Genomic DNA, 18490 nt, shown 5'->3' with positions numbered 1-18490 from the left:
ACATATCCCAAACTAAAACTCCTGTTTTCCACCCCAGACTCCAATTCAGCTGCTTGTCCATTTCAGGCACTGGAACCAACTTAATTATTACAATCAAAACCTTAGTAGGTAGAGTTTGGGGGAAGTCATCCAGAATTATTTTGTTCCTCATCCCCCACAACCCTTCAACAAGTCCTGTTGATAGTACTGCTGAAATGACTTTCTGTATAGCCTTTCCTCTATCCCAATGTCACCCCCTAGGTTTATTCTCTGTAATGTTTCACATAGACTATTAGAGTCGCCTCTTACTATTCTTCTTCCTCTAGTTTTTCCTTCTGTAAATTAATAAATCTAATTTATTGTTTAATCTAAATAATACCTTTTTAAAAAATGGAACAAGGGTAACCCATTCCCTATATCAAGCCACTTAATGGCTTCCGGGTGAACCATTGACTGTGCATGCTGAAATTAAGTACAAAAACAAAAGCAAAAAATCATATTGGCTTAAACAGCAAAGGGAATTTATTGATTCACATTTTAAAAATCTAACAGTGAAGCAGTTCAAAAATGTCATCAAGGTTCCATTTTCTGTGCTCTTCTACTGTCCTCCGTGGTCAATATCTCCCGGTAATAGCTCATAAGAAGTCTATAAGACACAATCAGGAAAGTAGATTTTCTTGTTTGTGTCCAAAAGGAGGAGGCAAGGATCCAGTGGTTTGCCCCAATTTGGTCTCTTGGGTCACAAGCCCACACTTGAAACAATGACTGTGGCCAGAGTTATTGGAATAAGCTGATTGGCCTAAGCCAATGATAACCCAATCACAGAGCTAGAGATGGGGTTAGCTTCCCACTGAAGTGCAAGGGTAATGCATGAAGATAGACAAGAGCCAGAAAATCAGGAAAATGGAAACAGGATGCTCTGCCTCAGACTACTATGACAGAACCACAGACGGGATGACTTCAACAACACTCATTTATATCTGACAGTTCTGGAGGCTGGAAGTCGGAGATCACAGTGACAGCATGGCTGGATTCTTGGTGAAGGCCTCTTCCAGGAAACAGCTGTCTCCTCCTTGTATCCTCACATGGTATTGAAGGAGGGAGCGAGGGAGGGGGAAAGAGGAGCAAGAAGAGAAAGAAAGAAGGGAGGAAGGGAGAAGGTATTCTCGGGTATCTTGTTATAAAGGCATTAATTCCAGGGGCCCCTGGGTGGCTCAGTCGGTCGAGCATCCTTCAGACTTCAGCTCAGGTCATGATCTGAAGGTACGTAAGTTCGAGCCCCACAACAGGCTTGCTGCTGTCAGCGCAGAGCCCACTTCAGATCCTCTGTCTCCCTCTCCCTCTGTCTCTCTCTGTCTCCCTCTGTGTCCCTCTGTCTCTCTCTCCCTCTGCTCATTCTGTCTCTCAAAAATAAATTTTAAAAGGGGCTCCTGGGTGGCTCAGTCAGTTGAGCTTCCAACTTCGGCTCAGGTCACGATCTCACGGTCAGTGAGTTCGTGCCCCATGTCGGGCTCTGTGCTGACAGCTCAGAGCCTGGAGCCTGATTTGGACTCTGTGTCTCCCTCTCTCTCTGCCCCTCCCCTGCTCAATGCTCTGTCTCTCTTCCTGTCAAAAATAAATAAACATTAAAAAACATTTTTTAATTAAATTTAAAAAAAATTTAATAAAATAAAGGCACTAATTCCACTCATGAGAGCTCCATGCTCATGACCTAATTACCTCCACAAAGCCCCACCTCCTTAACACTTGGAAGTTAAGGTTTCAACATATGGATTTTAGAGGGACAAAGATATTTACTCCATAACAAGGGGGAATTGGAAGTTAGGTAGACAACCAACAATGTCCACATTTCATGACCTGTAAGATACTAATGATCTATTTCCCTTCTCTGGGCCTTCTCTCCAGCAGTCTTGTTACCAGTCTCCTCTCACTCACCATATCCAGGTACATTGGCCCTCATATTGCCCTCTCATGCCAAGAAGCTCTTTCAGACCTCAGATAATTTGCACTCACTGCTCCTGCCTAAAATACTCTTCTTCCGGCAGCTCTTCAAGTGGCTGATTCCTTTTGTTCCTCTGATCTTAATTCAGAACACTGCATCTTTAACTCTGGTTTATTTAATAAACTGTGACATTATACATGCCAGCTATCTACCCATGGGGTCTTGGAAATCACTACGTTTCTCAGAGACTTCATCACATACAGTATAATGACTTAAAAGTTCTGTCTACTTTTAATTATAATGATTTATATAGTATTAATTGAAATAGAGGTTTCATTTAATTTTAAAATAATTAGTTATTAGCCATTTTCTCCTTCAAAAAAAAAAAGAAAGAAAGAAAGAAACTCTCAGAGAAGCATGAAAAGAATGAATCTTGAAACCTTGCTTTTTTGAGTAGACAAGAAATTCTGTTATTTTAGCAACTCCACTAAAGGAAGAAATATAAACTAACACATTTGGAGCTTTGGAGCCAGAGACCTATTTACAATGGCCACAGAAGATGCAATAACCCTGATTACAGGCAGACATGTTGCCACCTGATCAGAAGCACTATCTAAAGCACTATATTGTAATCATTTTCTTATGAATCGCAAGAATTTAGACTGATCCACTGTAGTAAGGTAACTAAGTTAAACTTTTAGAAGTATGATTAATCTTTGAAAATTAGATACTGTAGATGAAAACAATAATCTATGTTTAGCACAGTTACTACAACAAGGATGGCAAAACTAAAAATTGGTATAAAAGCTTGGAGATATGCTGTGATATTTTGGGAAAATCTAAATTTATGATAATTAACTTAGAAGAAAGTAAATTTTACAAGAGAAATGTCAGGATACAACAAGGTCCCAGAGACATTTAATGCAGGAGATGCCTCTATTTGCAGAAGGGGGGAGTAATGGGTAATACCACAAGCAATTGTCCTAGTAAATTTCACTGGGTTTTGGCTGTATCCCTATAAGTCTCATTCAGTAGAGACCCCGTTAATATTGATTACCAAGTGAGTATGTGATGACAGTTCTCTCAGTAAAAATACATGTATGTACATGGAAAAAATGGGATGCTAATGCTGGCCTCATTTTAGAGCCTGCTAGATCTTTGACAGTCTTTATTCAGTTTAGCATTGCGTCAGCCATTTCAAATGGTTCTTGAGTTATATATCATTTCCTTGTATATGTATGCCATTGTTGCAACAACAGCGTATGGCAGATTCCAGAATCTGATAGGTTGAAAATATAAATGAAAACGTAATATGTGCATTTTACCAAAGAAAGATACAATCTAAGAAAGATTTTTTTTGTATATATAACACTATAAACAATTAAAAGTGTTGCTAATCCAACTACAACAAATGATCAATTATAAAAAGCATGACGCTTTCAGGGCTGGTAAAACAATAAAAAATGTGCATCTTAGAATAGAAATGTTTGTCAAAGACAAAATGTGGTGCTAATCTTGGTTTCTAAGCTTAGAATTACTAACTCGCATTTCCCTGGATCTCAGCAACTAGTTAAGTTACTGAAAGAAAAGGTAACTTCTGGTATTTTGCTTAAAGTTCAAAAGGAAGTAGTTTTATTTATTTTTTTAAAATGTTTTTATTTATTTTTGAGAGAGACAGAGAGTGAGCTGGGGAGGGACAGACAGAGAGGGAGACAGAATCTGAAGTAGGTTCCAGGCTCTGAGCTGTCAGCACAGAGCCCAATGCGGGGCTTGAACTCACAAACCATGAGATCATGACCTGAGTTGAAGTTGGACGCTTAACCAACTGACGCACCCAGGCACCCCTAAAAGGAAGTAGTTTTAAATGAATGAAATATTTTTGGTATATTTGCCAATGAACATTTTCAATCTATACACCCAAAAAGTAAATCAAGCTCTCTCTGACCTTGTATTATATATTATTACTTTCAATTATGTTCTTTTATAGTATTATTATAAGGCTTTAGAAAAAAAATTTTTAACGTTTATTTATTTTTGAGAGAGAGACAGAGAGACAGAGCATGAGCAGGGGAGGGGCAGAGAGAGGGAGACACAGAATCCAAAGCAGGTCCAGGCTTGCATAGAGCTTGATGCGGGGCTCCAACCCACAAGCGGTGAGATTATGACCTGTGCCGAAGTTGGACACTCAACCGACTGAGCCAGCCAGGCGTCCCTAGTATTACTGAAGACTTAAGTAAGATGTGTAAAGTGGTTGGGATAAATGGAGCCTAGCACGTAGCAATCACTGAGTAAATGTAAGCTATTATTATAATTTTACATTCATTCAAAATATATATACATAAGTAATGTAGCATCAAGTTCTATTGACATGCCCATTGGAAGGCATGTGGGAAAGGAAAGCATTCTAGATACTATTGCTAGTTTACAAACTACCTGAAAACCTGGTTTCTTAAAAGAGCTATTTTGTTATGCACCCTGATTCTGTCAGTCAGGACTTCACACGGAGCACAGCTCCATGATGTTGGGGGCCTCAGCTGGGAAGACCTGAAGGTGGGGAAGGGGAACTCATCGAGGGCCGTAATCATCTTCAGGTGTCTTTACTCATATGTCTGGCAGCTGCTGCTGGTTGTCACTGGAACCTCAGCTGGTCTGTCAGCCAGAAAATGTGCATGTGCATTCTCCTCATGCTCTGCCAGTAGGCACTAATTGGGTTGTCTTCTCAGTATGGTGGCTGGGTTCCTGGAGCAAGCATCCCAAGAGATTTTATTGCTTTCACGACCTAGACTTAGAAGTCACAAAAAGTCACAGAACACCACCAGATTTACAAAGAGGAAGCACAGAACCCACATTTCAATGGGAGGAATGTCGTAGTCACACTGAAAGAGAGCGAGTGGAAGGGGAGGTATTGTCACAAGCTGTTTGGAAAATGCCATCTGCCAGAGAGAGATAAAGTGGAAGAGACAGAGACCAACATTAAGACAACCCGGAAGACGAGTACCTCTTTCAGCAGAGTCATGCACCAAAACATCTGGGAGAGACACTTTATCTTGAAACGTCAAGTACCCACTGCCCATGCGCAGAAACCCACTCAGAAACGTCAAAAGATCATTAGGCTCATAAACTTGGAAAGAGAGCCAATGCTAACAAAATTTTCAAACTTGCTTCTCTAGCTACATCGAGCAAAGCTAACAGAAAATAAAGTTGTCAGAAATACCAACACTCAGGACCCATCACAAACTGAGTAAGGAGAGAAATTCAGTAGAGCTAGCATGTGCCTAGAAAAGCAGGCAAAAACAACTCTGCTTATAAGCATTCTGTTTAAGATTAAAGAATTCGTATGAGTTAAAAATAATGACTTTTCTTGTGCCTTTATATGTAGTGTGGTCTACTAGAGTATTTGCTTTTTCATATCTGTGAAACATTATGAAATTAGTATAATTGCTCCCATTTTATAGGTAAAAAAGCTGAGGCTCGAAGGTATAACCAATTTGCCCTTCTACCTGATTCCTAAGTCTATGCAATTTCCATTACTATACAATGCTTTTGATTTAATTTATCTTGTAGAGGATTTTGAAAGTACCAAATAGACACTTCTGGCCGGAGTTGGAAATAGGGAAATAGAATTCAAAGTACTATGGGGGTGCCTGTAGTACTGTAAGGTTCTTTGTACTATAGTACAAACTACTATAGGGTGGCTCAGTTGGTTAAGTGCCCGACACTTTGATTTCAGTTTATGTCTTGATGTTAGTGTTGTGAGTTCAAACCTGTGCTGGGCATGAAGTCTGCTTTAAAAAAAAAAAAAAATCGAAGTATTATAGAAAGCTTTATATTTTTAACATACCAAAAACATTCTAAAGAAGAGGGCATTTAATGTCCCAGTCAACAGCAACGGGTCTCAATGGGTCTTTGAAGCAACATGCTTTGAAAGGAGTAAGTATTTTTGTGAGGAACATGAGCCAACAAAGAAAGACAGAAACAGATAGAAAACAGACATCTTCAGGGAGACTACCTAAGGAGACAAGACATTAATTTTTGAACAAAAAAGTACAAATATTTATAGGTAGTTTCAGAAATTATTAGGGGTCATGCGGCACCTGGGTGGCTTAGTGGGTTAGACAACTGACTTCGGCTCAGATTATCATCCTGTAGTTCATGAGTTCTAGCCCTGCATCAAGCTCTGTGCTGACAGCTCAGAGCCTGGAGCCTGCTTCTGATTCTGTGTCTCCCTTTCTCTCTGTGCCTCCCCCACTCATGCTCTGTCTCTCTCTTTCTCTGAAATAAATAAACATAAATTTAAAAAAAATTTTTAAAGAATAACACCAAGGTCAACAGGATCCCCAAGTATAGGGAAAGGAGAAAACCTCCAAAATAACAAAGAGAAGGTAAATGTCTCCTATTATAAAATGGAAAAGGGGTACCTGGGTGTCTCTGTCAGTTGGGCATCCGACTTTGGCTCAGGTCATGATCTCATGGTCCATGAGTTCCAGCCCCTCGTCAGACTCTGTGCTGACAGCTCGGAGCCTGGAGCCTGCTTCGGATTCTGTGTCTCCCTCTCTCTCTGTCCCTCCCCCACTCATGCTCTGTCTCTTTCTCAGAAATAAACATAAATTAAAAAAAATTTTTTTTAAAGAATAACACCAAGGTCAACAGGATCCCCAAGTATAGGGAAAGGAGAAAACCTCCAAAATAACAAAGAGAAGGTAAATGTCTTCTATTATAAAATGGAATAGGGGTACCTGGGTGGCTCTGTCAGTTGGGCATCCGACTTTGGCTCAGGTCATGATCTCATGGTCCATGAGTTCGAGCCCCTCGTGAGACTCTGTGCTGACAGCTCAGAGCCTGGAGCTTGCTTCGGATTCTGTGTCTCCCTCTCTCTCTGCCCCTCCCCTGCTCGTGCTCTGTCTCTCTCTGTCTCTCAAAAATAAGTAAATGTTAGAAATCATTAGGGAACAAATGAGTAAGAGAAATACAGACTTGTGCTAATTGGCTAGAAAAATAAATATAAATGTCAAATCAATGCTTCTGAAGCTCAATATGCCATTAAAAAAATCAACACTGACAGCAAAATATTTCAAAAGTATTGACATGGCAGACTCTTCAAAAGGCCCTTTATTTATTTTCTTTATTCTTTAACTTCTTAGGCTATAACCTGAAATTTCCTTAGAGACACAGTCACGTTGCATTTTTTCTCACTGTCTAATTAACATGACCTTCCAGATTTCTGTCAGATAATAAATTATTTTAATGAGCTAGTGAAACTTTTTTATATAGAAAGCTTTATTTCCAGACAGTGCCATAAGGACATTTTATTGTGCTACTTAAACAAAAAGGAATCTTGGGTGTTTTTTATTTTATTCTTTATTTTTTAATGTTTATTTTATTTTGAGAGAGAGAGAGAGAGAGAGAGAGAGAGAGAGAGAAAGTGGGGAAGGGGTAAAGAGAGAGAGAGAGAGAGAGAGAGAATCCCAAGCAGGCTTTGTGCTGTCAGAGCCCCATGTGGGGCTCAATCTCACGAACCGAACTATTAGATAATGACCTGAGCCAAAATCAAGAGTCGGCCCACTGGGCCACCCAACACCCTTGGGTGTTTTTTAATTTTTTTTAATTTTTTTTTTAACGTTATTTTATTTTTGAGACACAGAGAGACAGAGCATGAACGGGGGAGGGGCAGAGAGAGAGGGAGACACAGAATCGGAAGCAGGCTCCAGGCTCTGAGCTATCAGCCCAGAGCCGGATGAGGGGCTCGAACTCACGGACCGCGATATCGTGACCTGAGCTGAAGTCGGACGCTTAACCGACTGAGCCACCCAGGCGCCCCCTTGGGTGTTTTTTAAACATATGTGTCACAACACAAAACAAATGATAGAACTTAACTTTTGAAAAATAATCTAATCCTTATACTTTTCATCTAAGGAATGCATTAAGCTCTCCTAGAATGTTGGCTATTATCCAACATCTTACTGAAGAAGGTAGGTGAAATTTTCATTCTTAAATTAAAATATGGAAACACCGCACAACATAAAGGTCCATAGTAGAAAATGGAAAAGCAAATTAAGAGTAATTAAACTACATTCTTTCCACAAATAAGCCAGTTCTGACTATTTAAGGGGGGGGGGGGGGGGAAGCCCTTTATTGAAGTCTCTGACAGTAAGTGCTTACATAATACCATTTTATAACAAAATGTCAAATTGGCCCAAGCTATTAATTACACAAATTTGGATGTCTCCATGTAAGAGTAATTTTAAATGCTGCATGTGCACACGCACACACATACACAGACACACAGTGAAGTGAAGAAACAAAAGAAGTCCTCTCTCTCTCTCTCTCTTTTAAGTATCTTTCTATATTACCTAAAGCTAGTGCTGGTAGTTTAAATCCTTTCCTATTCAAAAGCTTTTATATCAGAGATATGATTTTTTCAAGCTTTAGTTTCAAAATCTAGAATAACCAATTAAGAACGTGTTTTTTTACCATTTTACCATAACATCATCATTTGGGGGTGGGGGGAAACGCAGCAGATAAAATATTTCTGCAGCTAGCAAGGGATTACAGGGAGATCTGTCTGCCATTTCCCTCTGGGTCATTTGACTCAGGACGGATAGACTTGAACAAAACCACCAGAGATCAAGCCAGTGCTTCCTGGCTTATGTAAGTGCTCTGGCTGCTGTAACCTAGTCCCTAAAAAGAGAAGAAATTTCAGATCCTGATACTTGGTGAATGTTCACCTTCCTTTAAATTATAGGTACTCAAAGGACCACACTTTACCATCTTCAACTTACCTTCAGAAATAGGAAAAATGCTGTTCGGGAAATGAACCTCATTATTCATTTGCACCTAAGGACTTAAATTCAAATCCATCATTGAGTTGCACATACTTTGAGCCATTTTTTCAAGCTTTGATCTGGAAGTACAAGTGGGACCCAAGGCGATGATAACTGGTTAGTAAGTCCAAGCCCACACTCATATGTTGAGCACAGCATCATAGAAGCCCGAGAATTTTTAGGAAGAGTTTTTTAGAAGGAACTACATATACTTAAGGGTGTGGAAAATCCCCTTGGATTAGAAACAGTGCCAGGCTTTCCAAACCATTCCCTACAAGTAGTCGTTTGTTGTTTTTGTTTGCTACCTTCACAGCTCTCAGAGCCTCAAAGACACCCATCAAATACCACCAGTCAGTAGATTCACAAACACTGTTAAATTTGTTGAAAATCTGGACACTTCGGCACCCCCACCCCCACCCCAGGATCCTTTGTAAATGCCTCATTCCTACTGCAGGACACAGCATAAAATACACTAGTTAAAAAGAAATATAGTTTATTTTCAAGTTTAGATAATAACTGGATCCTGTTACTAAATGGTTAGCAAATGGATTAAAAAAAAAAAAGTCTGTTTTTAATACAGGAGGTAAACTGTGTAAGAAGCATTTATTTCACTAATACTAGGTTTTATGTTAAACTGCTCAAGGTTTTAATTAGTTCGTTGTCTTAAATAGGTTAATGTTCCCACTGGAAATCTTATTTATACCATTTTTGTTGGCGTAGGCTCCCTTTCCCAAAGGCGTATCAAAGTTTAACGTCAAACTAGCCGGATATACATTATCATAAAGTCCGAGTTAATGATAATTGGCAGTATGACTTCATGGCAACACAAAGGCACTGTTCCAAAGGGGAACTTACCATTTATACAATTGCATTATGAAAGTGGTCCATACAAAGTTACCTGTCTCTTCCTTCTACTGTACCTAAAAACTCAGACTCACCAATGGCCAAGATTTGGATTAAAAGAACAAAAAGGGACCAGAGAGAAATAATGGTATGTAAAAATGATGCCCTTGGGCATCCCTTGGGATGTCACGAAGCTATTCTAGGGCTTTCTAGAAATAACTAACAGACTAAGATAAACTTGTGGGACACATGTCTTTGGGTCTTAGCATCAAAATAAACCACAACCCTCCCTAAAAGGTCAAATTTGAAGTGCCTTCCTAAGTGGCTGGACTGACAGCTGTTAATTAATCACATAATCTGATTCTTGGCTCGAATAAAGGACAATTTACAGAGATGCTCTGCTCCCTATTTGAGTCATGGTCATACCTCTGGCTTCTTCAGCACTCCTTAGCAGTGTGGGTTGTGGTCGGGCACCCATATTTTGAGTGGTGCTAGACTCAAATCCTCGTTCAGCCATTTTTAACCTATGTTAGTTTCTCTTTTTTTTTTTTAACCTATGCTACTTTAGGTAGGTCACCTAATTTGTATCAAAGCCTCTGCTTCTTCATGTAAGAAATTGTAATAATAAGAATACCGACTTGACATATTATTGCAGGGGAGAGAAATACTGTAGCAAGGCACCTAGCTCAGAGCCTAACAAGTGTTTGATTATGATGATTGTTTATTCAATAAATGTGGATACAATACTACCAATGTTATCATTTTTGAGCTACAAAGAATTATGAGTCGTACAAATGGAAGGGAATCCCATCCTAATATTCGTATATTCAGAGCTCTTTACTACAATGATCCAAGTACAAAAAGAGGGAATATTGCACTCTCTGCCACTAGTGGGCATATTTTCTTCCAGTCTGTTCATGTACACCAGCACACTAACCCTAACCCTAACACTAACCCTTTAGGGAATATTTATACTTTCACATTTATATCGCCTCATACTTGTTTGAAACTTGGGGTACTCGTTTCTTTTCTGTCTGCAGTTTCAGCCTCCATACCCACCTCATCTGTATATTTTGGTATATAAACAAAAGCTCAGCCTTTAGGATCACAGAGACAAGGACTTGATTCCTGGCTCCAACATTTATGAGTTGGGAGACCTCAGGCAGATTACTGACCTCTACGAAGCTATTCACCTCATCTACAAAATTGGAATAATAATTGCCTTATCATGGTATCATAAGGATTAAAAACAAATATTGTATGTTCCTGGCACAGAATTGACTCTGATAGATGGGAACAACATTGTTACAGTTCTTTGTCTTAGTTCTGCCTAATTCTAAGCTTTCGTCTTAGACTGAGTTATTTGAGTCTTCGTAAGGATAAAAATCTCACTCTGAAATTCCAGTTTGGGACACGATAAAGTATATCCTTTCCTTAGACCTCTTATTCATGGATGTTATGTTTTAAAAGGAGAAAGAGGCAGAGAGAGACAGGGGGAGACCAAGAGAGAGAGAAAAACAGAGATAGAGACTCTCAAAAACAGAAAGAAGAAAGCAAAGCAGGTAGACACCTCAGGACCCAAGGAATGGCACTGTGTTGGGTTCCCTGGGTTTTCTTCTTGCCTCAGACATCCTAAACGTGGGACTGAAGAAGTTGGCAACCTGAAACAGGTAATGAATACACGCAAAATAATCTCCAAGAAAAGCCTGCACTTCTAGTCAAAAGAGCAGGAAAGACACAACCCAGCAAGACAGAAAACTTTTAGACAATAACCATTCTACTCTAGGCATACACTATGGGAAAATTTGAGGCTTCCCCCTCACCCTTGTCAGCAAAGGCTAGGCAGAAAGCCAAGAGTTCCACCACCATTTGGTGGTAATATGGCACCCCTCCCAGGTGCAATGGTGTCAAGGAGACCAAGCGGAAGAGAAGACTTTTGCCACTTCCCAGCATTAATTACGCCATCTCTCCACCCTTGGGTTGTCAGTAAAGGTATGCAGGGAAGAGTAACAAGACACCCCTTCCTTTCTCTGGCAGGATGTTATCCCTGTAGGATATCCCCAGTGGGAAGTCAGAAGTCCCACCTCTAATAGCAGTAACAAGGTACTCGGCCCCAGAGGTTGGGTCAACAGAGGTTGATGAAAAATCTGGATTTCCATCACCACTGAGCAGTAAGGAGATAGTTCCCCACTTCTATCATCAGTATGGCATCAGATGTGTCACTAATAAATCAGATTTAAATAAGACCCAGAATCTCATAATATCAAAAATGTCCAAAATCCATTAAAAAAGTTAAAACACTCAACATACCAAGAAGAAAGAAAATCTCAACTTGAATGAGAAAAGACAAAGTGAATGAAAACAGAGAAATAACACATTCCTCTATTTACAGGGATATAATGATTGAAATGACAGCAGATTTCTCATCAGAAACCATGGAGGACCAGAGAAAGGGGACATTTTTCAAATGTTGAAAGAAAAAAACAAACTGTAAACCCAGAATCCTGTATCCCATGAAATATTCTTCAGGAATTAAATGAAAATCAAGATATTCTGCAGTAAAGAAAACTTGAGAATTTTTTGCCGGCACCTACTCTAAAAGAATGGCTAAAAAAAACACTTGAGGGGTGCCTGGGTGGCTCAGTCAGTTGAGTGTCTGACTTCTACTCAGGTCATGATCTCACGGTTGGTTCATGAGTTCAAGCCCCAACTTCGGGCTCACTGCTGTCAGTGCAGAGCCTGCTTCAAATCCTCTGTCCCCCTCTCCCTCTGCCCCCACCCCCTCACTCACGCTCACTTGCTCTCTCTCTCTCAAAAATAAACAAACATTAAAAAAAAAGAAAACATGACACAATACAAATGTTAAAAGAGAGAATCTTGAAACTTCAAGAAGGAAGGAAGAATAACAAAGAGTAAAAATATGGATAAATGCAATGAATGTGCTTTCTTCTCTTGAGTTTTCCAAATTATGTTTGATGCCTGAAGCAAAAATTGTAAGATATCATTTGGTGCTCAAGATATGTAGAGGAAAAATATGTAGGACTCTTATATTAAAAGTGGAAGATAAAGGGACTCAAAGGGAAGTAAAATTTCTGTTCTTACTCAAATTGGTAAAATGTTGATGGCAATAAAATATTATGAATAAATAAGTGAATAACCTATTACTACAACTAGAAAATATACACAGATACACTCAAAAATACTATAGATAACTCAAAATGGAATTCTAAAAATGTTTAAGTAACCTAATGAAGACAGGGGCGAGGGGAATCTTATTCTGTTAAGATTTGGGTAAAAATTGCTGGTGGCTGGGGCACCTGGGTGGCTCAGTCAGTGAAGCATTCAACTCTGGTTTCGGCTCAGGTCACGATCTGGCAGTTTCATGGGTTTGAGCCTCCCAACAGGCTCTGCACTGGTAGTGTGGAGCCAGCTGGGGATTCTCTCTCTCTCTCTCTCTCTCCCTCTCTCTCTGCTCATCCTCTACTCACACTGTCTTGTCTCTCTCAAAATAAATAAACTTTAAAAAAATTGCTGTTGGCTTAGTCATGTTCTTCATCAATACAAAGCTATTCCCCAGCTTCAACCTCCTTCTACTGTGACTGCTGATTATAACACATGGGTCTAGGGGCATCTGGGTGGCTCAGTCAGTTAAGGGTCCCACCTCCGATCAGGTCATGATCTCATAGTTCGTGAGTTCGAGCCCCACGTCGGGCTCTGTGCAGACAGCTCAGAGCCTGGAGCCTGCTTCAGATTCTGTATCTCCCTCTCTCTCTCTCTGCTCCCCGCCCTCTCTCTCTCTCTTTCTCTCTCTCTCTCAAAAATAAACATTAAAAAGAAATTTCAACACATGGGTCTATACTCAGTGGGCCCCCCCCAATAGCCACTACAGTCTTAGACTCAATATCAATAATAATGTGTGTTGAGAAAAATAATACATAGGGCTGACTATCAGAAGAACAAGAGGCCTGTTTTCCCAGAGACTTAATAAAGCCTTGGATTAAGCAAGATCATGCGATAAGGGCACTCGGACTGCACTGAATTGTACCCCACTCCCTCCCTCATACACATACAGAATAGCTTTTACTATATTGCATTTTGGCACAAGCTGTCAGCTACACTGATGTGAAAGCTTTGCAGAGAGGGAGTCCTGCATCCAATATTAGTGATAATCCTAATACCCTCCACTTATTGAGCCCCTCTTAAATAGCTACATACCAGATATCTTGTACAAATTATTATTAATCTTTGAAACAAGTCCTGGAAGTATATTATCTCATTTACAAGTATCTGAGCCAAAAGTCCCAGTTGTATCTGTCTGTCTCCACTCAGACTGTCACGGTATGAGAATTTTATTGGAAAAATGTTTTTTCGCCATTTCAAAGCGTTAAGAGAAGATACCAGGAGAAATCCTGAGTTTAGAAGGGAGAAAAATTGCTGACAGGAATTATAATCACAACGTTAAAAGGCAACCCAGAAGATACATAGCCAGAAGAGTCGACTGAATATATGGATACCCAATGAAGCGAGAACCAAAGAAAAATCTCTATGGCCACCATGAAGTAAGAGGGAGAGTCATTGAATTACCTTGATAGGTTCTCACACAAGGAGGAGCTTCCTAAGTACTGTTTATTCAGGAATCAATCATGGGTGGGAATTCTATAAATTAGAGGATAGCAGGTATTCAAGCGTTACTCTAGACATAAGGGGGCCTTTGAAGGGATGAGTCTTATAGACAGATTCTGATACAGTGACTGGGTTTCTCTTCAGTCTGGCTTTCTTGAGGGATTTTGACATACTTGCGTATCGAAAGCAATCTAGATCTGGCCCTGAAAATTCCCCTCACTGTCTTTCACTGTAGCAAGCGGCCTTTCCTGTGCTTTTCTTTGTCCAGTCTTGTGCTAAAGCAGTAAGTGTTCGGCAGGCCCCCTAACTCCTCTAGGCCTATTTTCCCATTTGTAAAATAAGGAATCTGGAGTAAGTGATCTCTAAAGTCATTTCCAAAAGTCACATTCCATGATAATATTAAAAATATTTTAGGGATATATCCCTAGCCCTGATTGTTTGAAGAATATAATACTTATAATTCCCATCGGCTTCCAGGGTATTACCCAATGTTTAGTATTTTTTCTGAAAGTTAACACAACTTCACAACGACCAATCTTTATAAAAATCTCTAGTGCTTTAGTGGTGTTTAGTTATTTCAACTGTATAGAACACACATCGATACCACTGTTTTCTTACAGAACATTTCTTTTTCTATTTTCAGTTTCATGGCCATAAACTTCTCTTTCCACAACAGCCAGATGTTATATAAGATGTCTCCCACTGACAATTAATGGGGACAACCGCAAAGGATGTTGATGGATCAATGTTAGACCAGTCACCAGGATGAAGAACACAACTGAGATCACAAGTACCCCCAACAATAATTCAACACATTTTTGAAACAAAATGACAGCCATCCTCATAGCTCTGGCTGTTTGAGGAGTTAGAGTGACACCACCCTTTCAAGCCATATTTTTCCTTATGTCAAGTCAGAGAAGGAGAGCTGACCTAGTTTCTCAAACAATGGTTTTAAAAGCCAAATGGGATGATGCACGTGAAAGAACTTTGTGAACACAGACACATTCTGACATGCAAATGTATAAGTAGCTCTATCTTTCTAGGAATAAGAAATCTTTGTAGGAATATCTTTCTAGGATAAGGTTGCACATTATCATAACAACAAAGCAGTAGTCTGATTCTCTAAAATATCTATTTTTTATTTTTTTAATGATTATTTATATTGACAGAGAGAGAGAGAGAGACAGAGAGAGAGACAAAGCACGAGTACAGGAGTGGCAGACAGAGAGGGAGACACAGAATCCGAAGCAGGCTCCAGGCTCTGAGCTGTCAGCACAGAGGCCGACGTGGGGCTCGAACTCACAAACCGTGAGATCATGACCGGAGCTGAAGTCAGACACTTAAGTGACTGAGCCACCCAGGTGCCCCCTATAAAATATCTATTTTGATAAACATATTTTTACACTCATGCAAGATTTCCTGAAGTTTGTTCCATTGAATGCTAATAGATATTATGCAAATAAGAACAACAACAAAACACAAATTGTATTTGATCAAATAATTTGGAAAAATGCTTGGTTAAGCAAAGTTAAGCAGACCTCTTTCCCATAGAGCTTCATAATGCCTTTAATATGCTAATGTGCAATACACCAAGGGCACTATAGAATGCAGTGATTTCGAAGTTTATTTGACTATAAAACCATTTTCCCAGGCAACATCTCTTAGCAATCATGTCCACAGAGTATCATTAGAAAACAGAGCACTAATAAAAATGTTTGGTTTTGGTGCAACTTGCTGAATGAAGCAGAACCTATTCAGCATGTGCCTCAGACACACAGGAAGAAGCCAGAGTAGCAAACACTGATTCCAGCTGGGTTAATCACTTTTGTAACAACATTAAACTAAATTGCTAAATAGGGCTTCTGAGCAGCAGATATTCTAGAGACAAGGTCTTTGTTTTTGTTTTTTGTTTTGCTTCCCAGGATTTAAAGTGAAAGTACAGGTAAGCTGATGTCATTTGGCCGAAATTTACACACCCACATCACAAAGCTGGTCTCCCTTTTTACCCCCCACCGCGAGCCCATATTCTAGTATCTCGTGTTCTAATGATTTCTTTTGCTTTTCTATTCAGCATTTAAAATCCTAAACTTACTGGGACTCCCCGAGTATCCTAGTGAAAGACAGCGTATCACAGTAAATAAGAAGTCCCGTGACTTTGGATTCGAGTCCTAGGTTCAACATCCACAATTTACTAGCTGCGTGGCAAATTGTTTCACTTTCCCTGGCCTCAGTTTCCTTATGAGTAACTAGAATAAAATAGATATCCTTAGTATTTAAATTTAGGAACTGAATAAATTTGAATAAATCCCTTCCTGTCTGAATTCCCACTACGTCTGTCTGAAAATCAGGAATCAAATTGATTTGGATGGCATGATATCCCTTGTTATCCAACTTTGCTACCCAACACTAAATAAATTTGATAGCAAGGAGTATTTGTGGTACCTACCTTGTGGAGTCATTGTGATGATTAAATTAGCATCTGTAACGAGACTGGCACATAGTGAGTACTTCCTAATCCTATTGTTCCAACTAATATGACATAAAAATTCCATGAGTATTAATAATAGACCTCTTCTAGGCAATTTATTCCTACTTAACAGAGGTTCTTAGTACTTTAATCCTTTTATTGAAGGACTGAGCTTCAAATTTTATTTATGTATTCATTTGTTTATTTTTTACCAGAGGATCTTTCTTAGGAAGGAAAAAGAACCTGGGGATATGAATCAGGAGACATCCTTTCTAGTCACACTAATTTCTAGCAAAGTAGTAGTCATAATACATTGGGCAGGGATGTGACCTCGATTTCAGTTTCCTCTTCAGAAAAGTGGCACAGATCCCTACCCTTCCTACCTCATGGAGTTTCAGAGAAAGTGAATGTAAAAGTGTTCTGCAAATGGTTAATGTGTAACATTTAGAAAAGGGACTGTTTTCTACTCCACTTGGGCCACTGCTTATTCTTTTTGTGGAAAGAGAAATAAAAAGAAAATTTAGCCAAATAGAAATAAAATTTGGCCAAAAGAAAAAAAAAAATAACCTCAGGATTACGGTGCTAAAACATGTATGAAACGGTCGTGAACAAATCTGTTCATAGCATATTTCACAGTATTTAACAGACTGCTGGTTGTACAACAGGACATTTTGGAAACAATATTCACTCAAGCCATGAACACTTTATTGAACACCTACTAGGTGCCAGGAGCTGCTCTTGGTGCAACTGCGGTTGAATTATGGAGTAAGTGACTCATTACCTACAGAACCAGATGTTGATATAAATTTTCCCTCTCACCTAACATACTGCTTTTCCTTATCAAGTCACTTATATTCTTTGCTCAAGCCTCCTTCTTTGTAAAAACGGCCCCCTGTTTCATGAGACTAGGACTATTCATAAGATCATGTTACTAAAGTGTTTGTACTTCCTCAAAAGGAAAGTAACTGGAAAACAGTCTACTTATCAGCAAAGTACCACAGGACTGATTTCCAACTGCAATGACTGCTTTGTTGTTCATTCATTTTCTTACCTTGGAAATTTAATAAACTTTATCTAAAGGTCATGAGTTCTTCCTGAATAGCAGCACCAAAGGTATTTGTATAGCATTTAATATTTAGCCAACCTTTTACAATCTTACTGTTTATTTTCCTCTTAGCAACCCAAATTAGTTCATTACTATCATATTCTTCTTAGAAATGAAGAAGCTGAGGCCCCAAGGCATACAAAATTGATCAAGCGTAACCATCAATGTTATCCTCATTCTGAGTCAAGTGAGAAGGAAGTCATCAAGTTGAACATTTTTAGCTTTTTAAAAATTGTATCCCCAAAGTACATTTGACTATGCAAATGAGATTTAATCCTAGCAGGAAAAAAAGCTTAGATAGAATATGAATCTAGTGCTATACAATAAAAAATATTACTGTGTTATTTAATATGAAAGAAATTCTTCTTTCCCTCTCTACTTTGAATATATTTCCCCCTTATCCAAATTATCTGCTAAATTATCCATGAAATGTGCTATCAGCTTATCTCCTACTAGTGTGAAATTGTTGGGAGGGGTTGGTCAGAGAGGAAAAAAAAAATCCAAGCAATGACAAACTTTAGACTAAAAACAAACAGGCAAAACCACTAAGAATGAATTGGAACTGCCGAGCCACTGCTGTATGATTTCTCTAATTCAAAAACAATTTGTTCTTCTGAAGAAAGGTTATAAACATCGGCTGTCCATGACTTCAAAGTCATGCTCTGATCTCAGTTTGGCCCTTGCTGACTTATACCTGTTTTATCCGTTCT

The sequence above is a fragment of the Panthera tigris genome, chromosome A2 (assembly GCF_018350195.1).
Source record: "Panthera tigris isolate Pti1 chromosome A2, P.tigris_Pti1_mat1.1, whole genome shotgun sequence".
Taxonomy (NCBI): Eukaryota; Metazoa; Chordata; class Mammalia; order Carnivora; family Felidae; genus Panthera; species Panthera tigris.
The sequence above is the reverse complement of the archived record's forward strand: the minus strand, read 5'-3'. Positions refer to the sequence as shown.